The sequence below is a fragment of the Pygoscelis adeliae genome, unplaced genomic scaffold (genome assembly GCF_000699105.1).
Source record: "Pygoscelis adeliae isolate BGI_AS28 unplaced genomic scaffold, ASM69910v1 Scaffold85, whole genome shotgun sequence".
NCBI classification, from domain to species: Eukaryota; Metazoa; Chordata; class Aves; order Sphenisciformes; family Spheniscidae; genus Pygoscelis; species Pygoscelis adeliae.
The window spans coordinates 4,119,098-4,126,214 of record NW_008824900.1 but is presented as its reverse complement, the minus strand read 5'-3'; positions in this window follow the sequence as shown (position 1 = coordinate 4,126,214).

The following is a 7,117-nucleotide window of genomic DNA, read 5'->3' as shown; positions in this document are numbered from 1 at the left end:
AGCAGGAACTGAAAGCAGAATGTCCTTGTGTAGTTGCCCAGGATAAAGGGAGGGGTGTTGCTCTGCCAAACACGTACAGTAATTCACGCAAAAAAACATTGCACGGATATTTTTGAAAATGTATGAAAAAATATATGTGCAATATGTCACCTTTCCAGGCATTGTGCCAGTGTACTGAGTTCTTCTGGGCTTTTGTCTTCTGCAGAACATCATAAATTATAACAGCAAAGGCAAAGCAAGAAAAAAGGAAAGGGGAAAAAGGGAGGGAAAAGAAAGGGGAGGAGGCTATTTTTTTTTTTGGCATCTTAATCTTATACATGCCCCTGCTCATAAAACTAAGGGTCTGACTTCTCTTTTCTCCAGGCTGCACTGTGCTCTTCCTTGGTGTGGAGTATATGATCAGGGACTTTGCTAAGGATTCAACTATGTGCAGCTGAATTGAGTTTTCTTTCATGTTGATTTTAATCTAGTTGCAGTCATGGTACATGTTAATTGCAGCCTGACTACTGTACCAGGTCTTGGCATGCTCTGCATGTGGGGGAATTCAGCTGGAGATGGTTCTCATGTAGCTGATTTTCACAGCCTGGGTTTTTTTTGTTTTTCTGTAAGAACATGCAACCGTTGGAATGGGATGCGGAAACTTGCTCAGAAATTTTTGGAGTGAAGTTAATACTTGCAGAAAACATCCTGCTGACAGAGGTTGCCCAGCCCTTTTCCAGTAGAGAAGACTCTTTAAAATTTTTATAAACTATGTCTAATGTCTTTGACTTTCATAGAAGGTGTTTGATATTTAACTGGAAGCCCTTGGGTTTACAGAAAAGCCACAGTTCCTTCTCCCGTGTGTTCCAGTTAACTGGGTTATAAGCTATTACAAGCTGCTGTTTCTCTTCCACATTCTTGTATTCCCCAAGAAAATCATCGTATCTAGCCTAATTAATATATGAATATGAAACACTCTGAAGAGCTAAAATTTAATTTCGCCAAAGTAGCAGTAGTAATGCTGCATGCTACATAAAGCACACAGTGCAGAACCAGAGTAGCAATTCCAGTTAGAGGGGGAGCTGCTGGGCTCTCGTCCCACCCATGCGCTTCCTGCCCACTGCACGTGCCCCCACCAGTCTGACACCTGTGAGATCCTCCAGTGGCAGTGGGAACAGTTGAACTGGAGGAAACAGCTGAGGAAATATAACTGTAACAGTATGATCTGATTGTTTAGTAATTTCTCACTTAAAAAAAAAAATCACAGTATTGTAAGTTGAGAGCCAAGGGATTTGTCATCGTGCCCTCAAAAGTTAGAAATTGCTAGATTTATGGTTGCCCACTGAACCTTAATTCTTCCCCCAGCATTTCCGATCCAATCTCTAAATCCACAATAGTATCCTGTGTTTGTGGTGCCACTTGCAGTAGAGAAGTTGCACATAGAAACAGATAGAGGGAAGATTTCTTGGGCCTCTCTAATTCTGGCATGTGCTAACTTTCAATTGGGTGACTTTGCTGCGTCCTTTAATGTAGCTATTTTTGTGTGTGTGTATAAATTAAAAATAGCTCTATAGAAATAACTTTAAAACCCTGGAGTATTTAATAGCAAGCAATTCCTTTCTATAAAAAATTTATAACAACTTATAAAATGTAATCAACAGAGAATTGTGCCCCCGCTTTTGAATTCTTTAGGTGGTTTTAAAAATAATACTTTAAGGATGTTGGAAATGGCAGCATGAAGTGTTTCTTTCCTGTTGAATAGATACTAAAATAAATTATTCCAACTGTATTAAAAATATGAAAAGCCTACCACTGTTACTTATACTTGAGCTGTGTGAAAGCACCTTCATTTGATGGGATAATTGCTTTGACGTATATAAACATAATTTATTTTACTGAGATTTAAAGATTAAACACAAAAGTTCTTCAAAATGGGGTCCTAAAGATGTACTGTTTTACTATGCCTACATTCAGAGGTGTTAATCTCAAGTCAGTTTATGAGAAATGTTAAATATTAGGGTTTTAGCTCACCTTTATTTGATGTTACGTTTTTATCAGCAAGCAGTAAACACTATAGTAGAGGCCCAATATAAAGAAGCAGTGAAGAAATATTTTTAAAAAATAGCATTTAAAAATCTATAAATTGTAAAAGGATGATAGATTGTGGAATACAGTTTCAAACGCTGTTTGGATAGTAGACAAAATACCAAATCTGTTGCAACCAGATAAAACTTGATTTAAAGAACTTTATATAATCACTGGAGATGGTAAAAATGTTAACTGTTTTTAATAGTTTTAGGGAAATTAGGATATATTTCCCCAACAAATATTTTTCTAGGAAAATTGTAGATGAGTTTTTTTTTGAGATGTCAAAAGGTAAAAGATACTATCCAGTTTTAATTTCTTCACAACAAAGCCTAAAAGTGGTGACCAGAATGAAAATAATATTTAAAAATATTTGGGCCCCAAAACAGTGTTTTGAGCCAAGGCTAATTAAATAAATAATCTTTTTGCCAAAATCTCTTTATTAGGCTCACATGTCACAAGAGTATCATCTTTGTCAAACAGAGCGGTTGGGTAGAACAAATCCTGGCATTACACTCCCAAGTCTTTGTGGAAAGCCACAGGGTAAATCTGTAGCAATACAACAGATTCCCACCGCTGTGACGTCTGATTGTATGGTGTGTTGCAAAAATTATATTAACACTATGCTTAAACAAGATAACAGAATGAAGTTGTAATATAAAGTCAAATGTAAATAACCAATACAAATACTCTTCCATAACAAAATATTTTATTTCCCTTTACGTGCACCTTTCTTCCTTTCATAACATGTATATTTGTAAATAATGAATTTTAATGAATGCATGCTAATTACTGTAGATCAAAAGCCTCTGAAAGTTTAGAACTAGATTTTAAGCAGAGCTTGTTGTCATTAATATGAAGCATATATTTAGATAATATTCCTCATGTAGCTAAACTTTGCAGTGTTACGGGCATTCTTGTCCTGCCACCTATTGCCTTCTTAATTCTATGAGCTCTAGGGATGATTTACATGCTGTACGTGTCTGAGATGGGTTAGAAAAATATGTTCAGCAGTCTTGACCTGTGTAGGGTTCTGAGGAAATGCCTTATTTGGGGGCATAAAGGAATGGTTCAACACCAAGATCAGACAAACTGGTACTTGCTCCTCTTACTCTTCTCTCTGGGAAGGGAAACCATGCTTCAAGGTACAGTCTTTCGAAAGACCTCTCCTCAAAGCTTGCTTGCTATCCATTTAAAAAAAAAAAAAAAAAAAATCACAAAACCCCACCAAAGGTTAAAGAATAAATACGTTTGTCTAGAATCACTGTCACCTCAGCTTTGCAGAGCACAATTTCCCCTTAAAGACAGATTCACATTCCTTTTACAGGCTATTTCAACCTGAACATATGGTTAACAGGGTCCTGCTAATCCTTTGCTAGCTTCAGCACTTTACAGTGTAACAGTGTGAACATGTTGTTGGCTAGTCCTTGTCCCAGGAGCATGAATGAGTCTGCCATAATTCTTATAAGGAAATTCTTACAAATTCTGTGTTTTCATTAAACTGTTACACTGTAATATACATATCTGATTACACTGGTCCTGCCAAAAAACCCCAAAATATACAATAGGATAGGCTTTTCTGTTCTTTTTTGGTTTCTGCTGTTTGCTTGTGGGTAGCAAAGGCTTCTTCCATCTCACATTCCAGCAGATTGGTGTCCTGTCACCAATATCAGCAAGATCAGGATTGTGCCATGGCTGTCCTTGGCCCTCGTTATTAGGCCAAAAATAACGTCAGCACAATTTAGCAGTGCCAAGATTATAGCGAGCTATAATGACATATGTTTTGTTGGGAAATTGATGCTGTGACTGAATAAGAATGATAATCATAGTTGTTTGGATGGTGCTGGTGGTGGTTGCACAGTAGAGAAGTGCTGCTCTGCATCCTTCAGAACTCCCTGGGTATATAACTAGCTTGTCACTGTGGGGATGTTGGTTTGCATTTGGAAATCTCCTTATCAAATGCAAAACTGCTATGAGTGTTCATAAATACAATCTAGGCCAGTTCCCAGTGGGCATCATCACAAAACCAAATCACACTGGTAGAGCTGGTACAGATAATAGCCTTTGTTCAGAGTAAGTTTTCCATGTATGATGGTGGAGACTGAAAAACCTGTGTATTACTTAAAATATAACATTGACAGTCAATGGAGACTGACTATTAATTTGTTGTGTGTCTCAAAACATTTTACACTCTGGGCTGCTTTTCCAATGTAGTCCCAAGTTCATTCTGTGCAACTATTCAGTGTGGATGAGCCGGGTTTCTATTCTGACTTGAGATAAATCTTCCTGAGCACTAGTTTCTACTCTATCATGCTTGGAAAACCAGGGAAGTACTCACTGGACTTTCTACTTGACAGGCATGTTTACTGCATGCCTCCTTACTGCACAGAGCAGAGACTTTTGTTATTCCTCTTCAAGCCCCTGTTATTTATACCAGCTAACACCTCTCCAACAGCACATGGAAGCTTGTAGTTTGCTCATAAGCCACTTGCCATCCTGCATGTCAAAAGCTAAGAGAAAAACAAAAAAAGAGTAAGAATTTTGCATCAGAGGGTATTTAAAGAATAATATGTCACAGAGCTAGTATATCTTGGCTACCATCCCTCTTCTGGATTATTTTAGTGGCTGTGTCTAGCCCTCTACTAGCTGTGCCATGTTTTTATGGTTTATCATAATCATAAAAATGTGTCTATTACCTCTATCAAGAATTTGGAGGGTATATTTAAGGGTGATGCATAAAACCAGAAGCAAGTGAGTTCATGTTAGAAATAATGTAAAAGCCATCTCTGTTGTGCTGTGACAAGTATTTCCCATGCAATAGGGCCTCCTGGGAGCTGTGGCTTGCCATTTATGCAGCCCCAAAGCTAAGCCAGATGTCTCCGAGCTTCCCCAGGGGAGAGCAGTCTCTGGGTTGGGTAAGGCAGCAAGCTATTTGCAGGTTGAGTGTAGCAAAAAGTCCTAGTCACTTCTGATAGGAACACTCAGTGACCTGGTATCTACATAAGCTTTAAATTTGTATTTTTTTCTTCACTTTCCTGCATTCTGTAGTTCTTGCTAGTTTCAGAATCTATTATAAAGTCATTGAGAAGAGGAGGCAACAATTTTCTTTCTGGCCAAGTATTAAAAATACCAGCACAATCACTTGTATTTCACAATTAATGATCTTTCTAAGGAGTTTTAAAAAATAAATGTAAAAAGAAAAATCTTGTTAGTTGCTTCTCTTGAAGTGGTGATTAGCTGAAATGGGCTTTTCACATGCTAAGCCTTAGGAGGAATATTAGAAGGGATGGGAAAGAAGCTGGATAAAGCAGATCGACTAGATTAGAAAGAATCTTGGGTTTCATTCGTTACCTCTGTGTAACTCTTGCAGGAACTGTATTAATGAACAACTCTGTTGAAGTTGTACCAAATTATAACACCTGAGGATCTGCTCTTTATACTTTGCCTACTTGGTGCATCTAAGTTTTGTCTTTTTTAAGTAACAAGGAAGCAACTTATTAGTCAAATGAAGAATATTTTTGAGATGTATATTTTTTCCACTCTGTAAGCAATGAACTAAAAAAAAAAATTATGTCCAAAGTCACAAAATAGAACATGCAAGAAATGAGTAAACTCAGAAGAAAAATGTCTCGCTAGCTGTTGTTCTCCTTTCCCTTTACTGTACAAAAGGAAACATTACAGATGTGGTGCGGATGGGGGCCATAAGATCCCCAAACCAGGATGCTGACCTGAGATCCATCAGACTTAGTGCTGCATAAATCCTCAAAAAATGTTTGTTGCGGGAAATGGTCCTTCTACGTGTAATGTTTTAATTTCAGCCAAATTATTGATACAGGATGAAATAAAGTTGAGGATATTGCACCAGGATCACTACATCCACAGTTCTATTTCTAAAGCTGTCAGATTTTTTTAATAGCGTCTCTGAAAGACAAGTTACAGAGTTACTATGCACAAATTCATGGCTTGCTTCCAAGGCAGATTACTTCTCCCAACATTTGTATCTTTCTTCTCATATAATGTAACAACAAAGCATTAATCATGCAAATATCAATATTTAATGATTATGTGGTTAATGCCTGCAAAGCACTTTACAGATAAAAAGTGTTCCATAAATCTAAATGTAGGATATTTACTCCTTGTCTTATCTTAGTTGGATACAGAAGGGCTGAGAACCAGTTCGTGTTATCTGGAAAGTATTTGATACTTCTGATATGAGGTGTAAAATATCCACCCCAAACTTACAGAGCTCTATGACAGTCTTTTCATTCACTTCAACCTGCTTTGGAAATTTGCACTATAGAAACATTTGTATGGTAATGGGTATAGAGCTCAAACCTCAAAACATACTAATTAGGTTAAAACCAGGATTTGGGAACATTTGGCCAGCTAATTAAAATGTCATAATTGGTGCTGCAGATACCATTGTTACCTCATGCAATTATATAACTGAAGATTTACTGTCTTAACGAGGGACTGAGGAAAGAGGATGGTTGTAGAAAAGAAAGAAGTAAGTCAAGCACAAGTTTTTTCCTGCATGTTAGCATTGCTAAAAAGAAAATCAGTATGGCCCTTTTTAAGTGATAGGCGAGTCACAGTCACCTTTCCTTAACTACCTCCTTTTTATTGAAAAGTTTCTTTTGGACAGGTTAGCAAGAGTTAAATGGCAACTTATGAACCATTGCTGAATGATTAAGAGTCTTGTGTACGTGAGTACTGCACTGAGTTTGGCCATAAGCAATCACTGGGCGAGATGAACTCCTCAAAAGGAAAATGTTTGTTTCTCTTGAGTCTCACTTGCTCCTTTTACTTTCTGTATCTGTGTATTATGGGAACTGTTCAGGTTTAACTAAGAGACGGAATAGCAAAAATTGTTTCTTCAGGTGTCATTTTTGTCAATTTAATTCTCAGTTGTCTGCTGGCACATAGCACTTTTCTCAGCCATTAGAAAATTTTGGGGAGAAAATATCCAATTCGTGTGTTCTGGGAGAAGGTTTTTTTGGTAGGATCTTAGATTTTGCCATCTAGAAGAGGTCATGTTCTCCCTGAAACTCTC